Below are 13231 nucleotides of genomic sequence, written 5' to 3'. Positions count from 1 at the left end.
CGGAGCCTGCTTGGGATTCTGTCTCTCCTCTCTGACCCTTCCCTGCTTGTGAGCATATACACACACATACGCACTCTCTCTCTCTCAAAATAAATAGACATTAAAAAATTTTTTTAATGGAATTCAAAAAAAATGTTCAAGCAACCTACAGAAAGTCATAGAAGAGAAAACAGAAATGAAAACCAGACAAATAGAAAAAAAAAAAAAAGATGGCACACTTAAACCCTAACATATCAATAATTAAATTCAATAAATCTCAATACACCATTTAAAACACAGAAATTGGCAGAGTGGATTAAAAATATGACCCAGCCTTATGCTGTCTACAAGAAACTCACTTCACTAACAATATAAGCAGTTTGAAAGTAAAAGGATGGAAAGATATATATGCTACAAACGTTAATAAAAAAAGAAAGAATGAGTGGCTATATTAATATCAGATAAAGTAGATTTTGAAGCAAAGAAAATTATCAGAGACGGGGGCATTATAGTAACCCTTACCAATTCATTTTCTGAAACTAGTATTACCCTGGTACTAAAACCAAAGAATAATATTCTATTGTATATACATTGTATATATTGTATATATATATATATATATATATATATATATATATATATATATAATATATATATATATATATATGTAATACAATAATACACACAATACACACACATATATATATACATATATATATATATTATATTGGTATCTGTCTTGGCTATCGTAAGTAATGCTAACGGTGCATATACCTTTTTGAATTAGTATTTTTGTTTCCTTTGCATAAATACCAGGTAGTGGAATTACTAGGTTATATGATAATTCTGTTGTTAATTTTTTGAGGAACCTCCATACTGTTTTCCACAGTGGCTGCACCAATTTGTGTTCTCACCAACAGTGCACAAAGGTTCCCTTTTCTCCACATCCTTGCCAACACTTATTATTTCTCATCTTTGTGATTCTAGCCATTCGGACAGTTGTGAAGTTTTATCTCATTGTGGTTTTGATTTCTATTTCCCTAATGATTAGTGATGTTGAGCATCTTTTGATGTGTCTCTTGGCCATTGTCTTCTTTGGAAAAATGTCTCTTGATGTCCTTTGCTTATTTTTTAATCAGATTATTTATTTCTTTAGTGTTGAGTTGTATCAGTTCTTTCTTTTTTTAATGTATAGATGATTGCATTTATTTTTAAAAATTTTTTTAACATTTATTTACTTTTGAGAGAGAGAGAGAGTGCAAGTAGGAGAGGAGCAGAGAGAGAGAGAGGGAAACACAGAATCTGAAGCAGGCTCCAGGCCCTGAGAGGTCAGCACAGAGCCCAGCACAGGGCTCTAACTCACGAACTGTGAGATCATGACCTGAGCCAAAGTTGGATGCTTAACCGACTGAGCCACCCAGGGTTGTATCAGTTCTTTATATGTTTTGAAAATTAACTCTTTATTAGGTAGATCATTTGCAAATATCTTCTACCATTCAGTAGGTTGCTTTTTGTCTTGCTTTTTACTGTGCAAAAGCTTTTTATTTTGGTTTAGTCCCAGTAGTTTAATTTTGTTTTCGTTTCCTTTGCCTGAGGAGAAATATTTAGAAAAATGTTTCAATAGCCAGTGACGAAGGAATGACTGCCTATGTTATCTTCTAGGAATTTTATGGTGTTGGGTCTCACATCTAGGTCTTTAATCCATTTCGAGTTTATTTTTGCATATGGTGTAAGAAAGTGGTCCAGTTTCATTCTTTTGCATATAGCTGTCCAGTTTCCCCAACGCCATTTGTTGAAGATAATATCTTCCCTATTGTATTCGCACTCTAGAGAGGAATTGATGATAGAAATGTGGGTTTATTTCTGGGTTTTCTATTCTGTTCCATGGATCCATGTGCCTATTTTTGTGCCATACCATACTGTTTTGACTACTACAACTTTGTAGTATATTTTGAAATCTGGGATCGTGATACCTTCAGTTTTGTTCCTCCTTTTCAAGATTGCTTTGGCTATTCATGATCTTTAGTGGTTCCATACAAATTTTAGAATTATTTATTCTACTTCTGTGAAAAATGCTGTTGGTACTTTGGTAGGGAATGCATTAAGTCTGTAGATTGCTTTGGGTAGGATGGACACTTTAATAATGTTTATTCTTTCAGTCCATGAGCATGGAATATATTTCCATTTGTTTGGGTCATCTTCAATTTCTTTCATCAGTGTTTTATAGTTTTTGGAGTACAATATTTCACCTCCTTGGGTTATGTTTTTTCTATGGTATTTCATTCCTTTGGGTGCAATTGGAAATGAGATTGTTTCCTTTTCTTTTCTTTTCTTTTCTTTTTAATGTTTATTTATTTTGAGAGAGAAAGAGAGAGCAGGGAGGGGCAGAGAGAATCCCAAGCAGGCTCCATACTATCAGCACAGAGCCTGATGTGGAGATTGATCTCACAAACCATGAGATCATGACCTGAGCCAAAATCAAGAGTCAGATGCTTAACTGACTGAGCCACCCAGGTGACCTTGATTGTTTTCTTTTTTTTTTTTTAGCTTTTGTTTATTTTTTAATGTGTATTTATTTATTTTTCATAGAGAATGTATGAACAGGGGAGGGACAGACAGAGAAGGAGACAGAGAATCCGAAGCAGGCTCCATGCTGCATCACAGGACTTGAACTCATGAATCATGAGATCATGACCTGAGCCAAAGTCAGACACTTAACCGACTGAACCACCCAGCCACCCCGAAGCTTATATTTTAATTCCAGTTAGTTAATATACAGTGTTATATTAGTTTCAGGTATACAATATAATGATTCAAAATGTCATACATCACCTGGTGCTCATCACATATGCACTTCTTTTTTTTTTTTTTTTTTTTAATTTTTTTTTTTTTTTTTTAACGTTTATTTATTTTTGAGACAGAGAGAGACAGAGCATGAACAGGGGAGGGGCAGAGAGAGAGGGAGACACAGAATCAGAAACAGGCTCCAGGCTCTGAGCTGTCAGCACAGAGCCCGACGCGGGGCTCGAACTCACGGACCGTGAGATCATGACCTGAGCCGAAGTCAGACGCTCAACCGACCGAGCCACCCAGGCACCCCACATATGCACTTCTTAATCCCCATCACCTATTTAATCCATCTTCCCTCCTCCAACTTCCCCTCTAATAACCATCAGTTTGTTCTCTATAGTTAAGGGTCTGTTTCTTGGTTTAGCTCTCTCTCTCTTTTCCTCTTGCTCATTTGTTTTGTTTCATAAATTTCACATATGAGTGAAATCATATGGTATTTGTCTTTCTGATTTATTTCGCTTAACAACATCCATGTTGTTGCAAATGGCAAAGTTTCATTCTTTTTTATGGCTGAATAACATTCATTGTATATACATACCACATCTTCTTTATCCATTCATCCATCGATGGACACTTGGGATGCTTCCATATCTTGGCTATTATAAATAATGCTTAATAAACACAGGGTTTGCATGTAACCCTTTGAATTAATGTTTTTGTATTCTTTGGGTACCTACCCAGTAGTGTGATTGTTGGATCATAGGGTAGGTCTATTTTTAACTTTTTGAGGAATCTTCATACTGTTTTCCACAATGGCTGCTCCAGTTTGCATTCCCACCAACAGTGTAGTAGGGTTCCTTTTTCTCCACATTATCACCAGCATCTGTTGTTTCTGATGTTGTTGATTTTAGCCATTCTGACAGGTGTGAGGTAATATCTCATTGTGGTTTTGATTTGCATTTCCCTGATGATGAGTGATGTTGAGCATCTTTTCATGTGTCTGTATGTCTTCTTCGGAGAAATGTCTGTTCATACCTTCCGTCCATTTTTTAAATTGGATTATTTGAGTTTGGGGGGTATTGAGTTGTATCAGTTCTTTATATATTTTGGATACTAACACATTATTGGATATGTCTTTCTTCACCCATTCATTAGGTTGCCTTTTAGTTTTGTTGATTGTTTCCTTCAATGTACAGAAACTTTTTATTTTGATGTAGTCCCAATAGTTTATTTTTGCTTTTATTTCCCTTGCCTCAGGAGACATATCTAAAAAAATGTTGTTATGGCTGACGTCAGAGAGATTACTACCTGTGCTCTCTTCTAGGACTTTTATGGCTTCAGGTCTCACATTCAGGTCTTTAATCCATTTGACTTTATTTTTGTGTATGATGAAAGAATCACCCAGTTTCATTCTTTTACATGTAGCTGTCCAGTTTTCCCAATACCATTTGTTGAAGTGTCATCTTCACTTTCTTTCATTGATGTCTTATAGTTTTCAGAGTGTAGTTCTTTCACCTCTTTGGTTAGGTTTATTCTTCTTGTCATTTTGGTGCATTTGTAATTGGGAATACTTTCTTAATTTCACTTCTGCTGCTTCATTATCAGGGTATAGAAATGCAGCCAATGTCTGCATATATTTTGTGTCCCGCAACTTTGCTGAATCCATTTATTAATTTGAGTAGTTTTTTAGTGGAGTCTTTGGGGTTTTCTGTATATATGGTATCATGTCATTTGTAGATAGTGAAAGTTTTACTTCTTCCTCATGAATTTGGATGCCTTTTTCTTTTTCTTGTCTGATTGCTGTGGCTTCGATTTCCATTTCTAAGCTTAATAAAAGTGGTGAGACTGGACATCCTTGTCTTGTTCCTGATGTTAGAGAAAAATTCTCAGTTTTTCACCTTTGAATGTGATGTTAGCAGTGGGATTTTCATATATGGCCTTTATTAGGTTGAGATACATTCCTTCTAACCCTACTTTGTTGAGAGTTTTCATCACGAATGGATGTTTTACTGTGCCAAATGCTTTTTCTGCATCTACTGAGATGATCATAATTTTTTTATCCTTTCTCTTGTTAATGTGATGTATCACATCTATTAATTTGTGAATATCAAACTATCCCTACATCCCTGGAAGAAATCCTACTTGAACATGGCAAATGATTTTTTAAATGTATTTTTGGATTCCATTTGCTAATATTTTGTTGAGGATTTTTGCACCTGTGTTCATTAGAGGTATTGGTCTGTAGTTTTGTTTTTTTGCAATATCTTTATGTGGTTTTGTGATTGGGGGTAATGCTGACCTTATAAAATGAATATGGGAGCTTTCCTTCCTCCTCTATGTTTTGGAACAGTTTGAGAATAATTGGTATTAACTCTTCTTCAAATATTTGGTAGAATTCAACTGAGAAGCCACCTGGTCCTGGACTTTTGTGTTTTGGGAGTTTTTTTTATTACTGACTCAATTTCAATACTAATAATTGATCTGTTCAAATCTTCTATTTCCTCCTGAATCAGTTTTGGGAGGTTATATGTTTCTAGGAATTTATCCATTTCTTCTAGGTTGTCCAATTTATTGACATATAATTTTTTATAATATTCTCTTATAATCCTTTGTAAGAGAATATTATAAATAATAAATGTAATTCTGTGGTGTTGGTTGTTATTTCTCCTCCTTTATTTGTGATTTTATTTATTTGAGTCCTCTTTCTTCTTTTTGATGAGTCTGGCTAAAGGTTTATCAATTTTGTTGATCTTTTAAAGAACCAGTTCCTGGGATGCCTAGCTGGCTCAGTCAGTAGAGCATGTGACTCTTGATCTCAAGGTCATGTGTTCAAACCCCACATTGGGCCTAGAGCTTACTTAAAAACGAACAAACAAAGAACCAGCTCCTGGTTTCATTTGTCTGTTCTATTTTTTTAATCTTTATTTCATTTATTTCTACTCTCATCTTTATTATGTCCTTCATTTTAATGGCCTTGGACTTTATTTATTCTTATTCTTCTAGCTCCTTTAGGTATATGGTTAGGTTGTTTATTTGAGATTTTCCTTGCTTCTTGAGGTACACCTGTATTGCTATAATCTTCCCTCTTAGCTTTTGCTGCATCTCAAAGATTTTGGACAATTGTGGTTTTACTTTCATTTGTCTCATGACTTGATTTCCTCTTTGATTTCTTGATTGACCCATTCACTGTTTAGTAGCATGTTATTTAGTCTTTATGTATTTGTGTTCTTTCCAGATTTTTTCTTGGATTGCTTTTTTTTTTTTTTTTTGAAGTAGGCTCCATGTGCACTGTGGAGCCTAACACAGAGTTCGCTCATGATCCTGAGATCAAGACCTGAGCTATGATCAAGAGTCAGATGCTTAACCAAATGAGCCACTCAGGTGCCCCTCTTATGATTGATTTCTAGTTAAATATCACTGTGGTCAGAAAAGATGCATGATATGATTTCAATCTTTTTAAATTTATTGAGATTTGTTTTGTGGCCTAAAAAGTGATCTATTCTGAAGAATGTTTCATGTGCACTTGAAAAGAATGTGTATTCTGCTGTATTGGGATGGAATGTTCTGAATGTATCTGTTAGGTCCATGTGGTCCAAAATGTCATTCAAAGTCACTGTTTCCTTGTTAATTCTCTATCTGGATGACCTATCTCTTGCTGTAAGTGGGGTGTTAAAGTCCCTGACTATTATTGGATTACTGTCAATTTCTTCCTTTATGTCTGCTTCCTTTATGTCTGCTAATAGTTGCTTTATGTATTTAGGTGCTTTCATATTGAGTGCATAAATATTTACAATTGTTATATTCTTTTGTTGGATTGTTCCCTTCATCACTCCTTCTCTGTCTCTTGTTACAGTTTTTGTTTTGTCCAATGTAAGCATTACTAACCCAGCTTTCTTTTCACTTCCGTCTGCATGGTAAATATTTTGCCATTCCTTCACTTTCTTTTTTTTCTAAATGTTTATTTATTTATTTTGGGTAGAGAGGGAGAGGGGGAGGGAGAGAGAGAGAGATTGAGAGAGAGCAGGGAGGGGCAGAGAGAGAGGGAGAGAGAATCCCAAGCAGGCTCTGCCAGTGCAGAGCTTGACATGGGGCTCAAACCCACCAATTGTGAGATGATGACCCAAGCTGAAGTTGGATGCTTAACTGACTGAGCCACCCAGGCACCTCTCCATCCCCTCACTTTCAATCTGCATGTCTTTTTAGGTGTGAAGCAAGTCTCTTATAGGCAAGATATAGATAAGCCTTGCTTTTTTATCCATTCTATCACCCTATGTCTTTTGATTGGAGCATTTAGTCCATTTATATTCAAAGTAGTTATTAATAGATATGTACTTGTTGCCATTTTGTTACTTGTCTTGTGGTCATTTTTGCAGTTCTTCTCTGTTCCTTTCTTCTCTTGCTCTCTTCACTTGTGGTTTGATGGCTTTCTTGAGTGATGTGCTTGGATTTCTTTCTCTTTATTTCTTTGATTTGTGGTTATCATTAGGGTCATATATAACATCTTATGTATATAGCAGTCTATATTAAGTTGATGGTCACTTAAATTTGAACATATTCTAAAAGCACTGTATTTTTACTCCCCTCACCCATTTTATGTGTATGATACCACACTTTACATCCTTTTGTTTTGTGAATCCCTTGACTAATTTTTATAGATATAATTGATTTTACTGCTTTTGTCCTTTTACCTCTGTAGTGGTTTTATATGTGATTGATCTACTACTTTTATTATGTATGTAGTTTCCTGTGAAATGTTTTCCTTTCATAATTTTCTTATTCCTCATTATGGCCTTTTCTTTCCACTCAAAGAATCCATTTAGGGGTGCCCGGTGGCATGCAACTCTTGATCTCAGGGTAGTGAGTTAGAGCCCCATGTTGAGTATAGTGATTACTTAAGGAATTTTTTAAAAAACATTCCATTTAGGGATGCCTGGGTGGCTCAGGCAGTTAAGCATCTACTCTTGGTTTTGGCTTAGATCATGATGTCGTGGTTTGTGAGTTCGAGCCCCACGTTAGGCTCTGTGGTCTCTCTCCCTCTCTCTCTCTCTGCCCCTCCCCTGCTTTCACTCTCTCTCTCAAAATAAATAAAATAATTCTGTTTAATGTTTCTTGTAAGATTGGTTTAGTGGTGATGAATTCCTTTAACTTTCTTTGTCTGGGAAACTCTTTATCTCTCCTTCTATTCTGAATGATAAGCTTGCTATCAATGCTAGGCACTTTGAATATGTCATGCCACTCCCTTCTGTCCTGCAAAATTTCTGCTGAAAAATAGGCTGATAGCCTTATGGGGTTCCTCTTATATGTAACTGTTTTCTTTTTTCTTCCTGCTTTAAAATTTTTCTCCTAATCACTGCTTTTTGCCATTTTCATTATTTCCTGTCTTGGTGTGGACCTCCTTGGGTTGATTTTGTTGGGAAATTTTTAGCTATTATTTCTTAAAAATAAAATTTCTGCCCCCTTTTCTCTATCTTCTCCTTCTGGGACCCCTATAGTGTGAATGTTATTACACTTGATGGTGTCTCTGAATCCCCCTAACCTATTGTCATTTTTTTATTATTCTTTTTTGTTTTTGCTGTACAGCTTGATTGTTTTCCATTACTCTGTCCTCCAGGTTGCTGATCCATTCTTCTGCTTTTTCTACTCTACTATTGTTTCCATCTTGTATATTTTTAATTTAAGTTATTGAGTTCTTCATCTCCAGTTGGTTCTTTTTTATATTTTTATCTCTTTGTAAAGGGTCTCACTGAGGTCCTCCACTCTTTTCTCAAGTCCAATAAGTATCTTTTTTAAAAAATATATTTATTTATTTTTGAGAGACAGAGTGAGACAGAGTGTGTGTGGGGGGGAGGGGCAGAGAGAGGGAGACAAAATCTGAAGCAGGCTCCAGGCTCTGAGCTGTCAGCAAAGAGCCCAACGTGGGGCTCGAACCCATGAACCATGAGATCATGACCTGAAACAAAGTCAGATGCTTAACCAACTGATCCACCCAGGCTCCTCAAGTCTAGTATCTTTATGACCATTACTTTGAATCCTTAATCAGGCATACTGCTTATCTCCATTTCATTTAGCTTTTTTGCTGTGGTTTTGTCCTTTTCTTTCCTTTGGGACATATTCCTCTGTCTCTTCATTTTGTCTAACTCTCATGTTTGTTTTTATGTATTAGGAAAGTCAGTTACATCTCCTGAACTTGAAAGGAGTGACCTTATGAAGAAGAGTTCCTGTAGTACCCTATAGCACAATGTCCCCTCCTCACCAGAACCAAGCACTTCAGGGTGTCTCCTGTGTGAGTTTTGTGTGCTCTACCATTGTGGCAGATCCTTGTTTGCCTACAGTTCAGTTGTCACCTTGTCTGTTGTGGGCCAGGTTTGATCACTGTGCTGTTAAGGGGTCAGTCTGAGACTGTCATGGGCTTGTAGTGGGGTGGTGGCAGCAATCAGACCAGATGCCTGTCCTCAGCCCATTTTCTGGGGTTGCAGTAGCACCAAACTGCAAGGTGCGTTTTCTTGCCTCATCCCACGAGAGGCTTTTGTTGGTGGGTTGGCCAGACATCAAGCCAGATGCCTGCAGGGGCTGCAGATGCACTGATCAGTGGGGCACTCTCTCTACACTGCCAGTTATAATGTTGGGCTTCTGGGATTGTGAGTATCCTGGTGTGTGTTGTTATCTTCCCTTCTCTCTGGGCAGGAGTCACTTTGGAGTGACGATGGTCTTGCAGGGGCTGCTTTCAGGATGAGATGTAGCAGGAGCTTCTTTGGAGAGACTCCTACCTAATGGGGCAGGTTGGATGGGGCAGATCTGCAGGAGAATGTAGGGGTGGGTCATGTGGTATGAACAAGGTAGATGGAGAGTGTTGGTGCTATTTCCTGCTGATGTCTGGCTATCTAGACTGAAGGGAAGGTGGAGAGAAATGGTTCCTGCCAGCTCTTTGGTTCTTAGAGAAGTCTAAAGATCCCTGCCCCTCCAGCACACCTTCTAGGATGAGTAAATCAACCTCCTTTGGGCACACCCCAGGTGCTTTTCAAATTGCTGTCTCTATGCTGTGTCTCATTGGGGCTTCTTGTTATGCTGTCTCTTTAAGAGTGAGTACTGTTTCCTATCACCCTCCAGCCTGTTGATTTTTAAAGTACTTGGAGTTAAGCCCCTCTGGTTATAAAGACTCATGAAGTTAAGCACCACTGGTTTTCAAAGCCAAATGTTATGGGGACTCATCTTCTAAGTGCAGGTCCCCCATATCTAGAGTACCTAAGGTAGGGTCTGCTTCTTTCCGTTCTCCATGCTTGTGGTATCCCTCCTATTTATGGTTAGTTTCCTTGGGACTTTGGTTCTCAAGCCTGTCTCTGCTCCTCCTATCTTTTTTGATGTATCATCTCTACAATTAACTGTGGAATGTCTGTTCTCTCAGTCTTCAGGTCATTTTCTGGATTGGATGCACTGACGTGGCTGTTTTCTAGGTGTGCCCATGGGACAAGGTAAGCTTAGGATCTCACTTAGTCCACCATTTTCCAAGAACTTGAGTATCTTTTTTCCGCTTTGGGGGGGTTTATTCCTGGGAGTGGAATTGCTGGATCATATGGTAATTCTGTTTAACCTTTTGAGGAACCATCAAACTATTTCCCACATTGGCTGAACCGTTTTACATTCTTACCTGCGACATATACAATTGATTTTTTTAAAAAATGACATACTTAAGTGTAAATCTTACAAAGCATATGTAAGCCTCATATGCTGAAGATGAAAAAACACTGATGAAAGAAATCAAAGATCTAAATAAATGGAGTGACATACCATGTTCATGGATTGGAAGGCTCAACACAGTAAAGATGTCAGTTCTCTCTGGTACAGGTTTAAAACAATTCCCATAAAAGTCCCAGCCAGATTATTTTCCAAAATTTATTATGAGCACCTGGGTGGCTCAGTCAGTTAAGTGTCTGACTCTGGATTTTGTCTCAGGTCATGATCTCATGGTCATGCGATCCAGACCTGTGTTGGGCTCTGTGATGGGCATGGAGTCTGCTTGAGATTCTCTCTCCCTCTGCCCCTCCCCCTGTCTAAAATAAAAAAATTAAAAATTAAACAAAAAAAATTATGTAGAAAGTCAAAGGAACTAGAGTAGGTAAAGCAATTTTGAAAAAGAAGAATAAAATGAGAAGAATCATTTCAAGACTATATGGTACTGGCAAAGGGATAAACACATAGATCAATGAAACAGAACCCAGAACCAGACCCACACAAAGGTGCAAAGGTGATTTAATGGTGATTTAATGCAACATGAGGCATCTTTGTAATGATGGAAATGTTTTGTATCTTGACCGTATCAGTGCCAATGCCCTGGTTGTGATCTTGCACTGTAATTCTGGAATATACTACCATTGGGAGAAATTGGGTTAAGGGTAAATGGATCTCTCTGCATTATTTCTTCCAGCTGCACGTGAATTTGTAATTATCTCAAAATAAAGATTTTAATGAAAAACAAAACAAAAAATAACTATGTATTTTTTAAAGTGATGGCATTTGGGGCACCTGGGTGGCCCAGTCAGTTAAGCACCCAACTTCTGATTTCCACCCAGGTCATGACCTCACAGTTGTGGGCTGGAGAGCCACATCGGGCTCTGTGCTGGGCATGGAGCCTGTTTGGGATTCTTTCTCTTCCTCTGCCCAACCCACCACTAAGGAAGGAAGGAAGGAAGGAAGGAAGGAAGGAAGGAAGGAAGGAAGGAAAGAGGGAGAGAGAGAAAGAAAACAAAGAAAGAGAGAAAGAGAGGGAGAGAGAGAGGGAGAAGGAGAGAGAGAAAGAAGAGAGAGAGAAAGAGAGGGAGGGAGGGAGCGAGAGGGAGGAAGGGAGGAAGGAAAGAAAAGAAAGAACAAGTGATGGAATTAGCAAAGAACAGGAGACTATTGGAAAACTAGAGGGGCACCTGGACGGCTCAGTCTGTTGAGCGTCTGACTTCTGCTCAGGTCATGATCTCACAGTTCATAGGTTCAAGCCCTGTAATTGGGCTCTGTGCAGACATCTTGGAGCCTGGAGCCTGCTTCAGATTCTGTGTCTCCTTCTCTCTCTGCCCCCTGCTCGGGATCTGTCTCTGTCTCTCAAAAAAATAACCATTAAAAAGGTTTAAAAAATGACCAAGAGTACTAGAAATAGAACCATGATGTTGAGAAAGTAAATATATTGTTAACAGTAAGAACTTAAGTGATGGTATATTGGTCTTCTATTGCTGCTGTAACAAGTTACCATAGATTTAGTGGCTTAAAACAACACAAATTCATTATTTTACAGTTCTGGAGGTCAGAAGTCTGAAATGAGTCTCATTGTGCCAAAATCAAAGTGTCAGCAAGACTGTTCCTTTTGAGGCTCAATGGAAGAATCTATTTTGTTGCCTTTACAGCTTCTAGAAACCACCATGGTCCTTGGCTCAGAACCCTATTCCTCCATCTTCAAAGCCAGCAACATCAGGCCACATCCTTCTCTGGTTACCATCTCTCTGATTCTCCTTTTTCTGTCTCCCACTTCATTTTTATGGACCCCTATGACTACGTAAGACTCACCTGGATAATCCACCATAATTTTCCCAGCTCAACGTTAGCTGATTAGCACCCTAAATTCCATCTGCTACCTTAATTCTGCTTTTCATATTCAGAGTTTCCACGTGTAGGACGTGAACGTTATGGGGGCAGTGGGGGGGGGTGGGAGGGATGTGCACCATTCTGCCTACCACAGATGGGTTAAAGAGCAGATGGGCTCCCAGCTCTTGCGAGGTCTGCACACCTCTACAAAATATCTGCAAAATAATTGGGGAATGGTAAGACAGAAATGAAGTTACTCAGAATGCAGCCACAGAAGCAGTATATGGGAAATATGAGAGTTTAAAAGTCATGGAAGATACATATCAGAATCGGAGAAGAACAGAGAGTTTTTAAAAATTTTCTACCAGAGGTTAAAACAAGGGTAAACTGAAAGGATTAGTATGTTGTCTTCATGTTGGTCCTTACAAGTTGTACTTTGTATCCCATCAATTTTATTTTTGCAAAGTTTTATTTTATTTTTTTTAATTTTTTTTTAACGTTTATTTATTTTTGAGACAGAGAGAGACAGAGCATGAACAGGGGAGGGGCAGAGAGAGAGGGAGACACAGAATCTGAAGCAGGGCTCCAGGCTCTGAGCTCTCAGCACAGAGCCAGTCTGGGGGCCCAGCTCACCGACTGGGAAATCACGATCTCAGCCCATGTCGGAGGCCCCACCGACTGAGTCACCCAGGCGACCCTGCGAAGTTTTACTTTTGAGTTATGAACATACTTCTCTCAGAAGGCAGCCTTTTGATAGGAACTTAAATATTCATGCATATTTGTGGTCACGTGGCCAAATGTATTTTAATGTGAATGACCACTTTTTATAGGTATGCTTTATGTAGACGTTCTCCATTTAAAACGTTTAAAAATATTTTATTGGAAACTTATTAGTGTG

Source organism: Panthera leo, chromosome A2, assembly GCF_018350215.1.
Source record: "Panthera leo isolate Ple1 chromosome A2, P.leo_Ple1_pat1.1, whole genome shotgun sequence".
In the NCBI taxonomy this organism is placed as follows: domain Eukaryota; kingdom Metazoa; phylum Chordata; class Mammalia; order Carnivora; family Felidae; genus Panthera; species Panthera leo.
The sequence above is the reverse complement of the archived record's forward strand: the minus strand, read 5'-3'. Positions refer to the sequence as shown.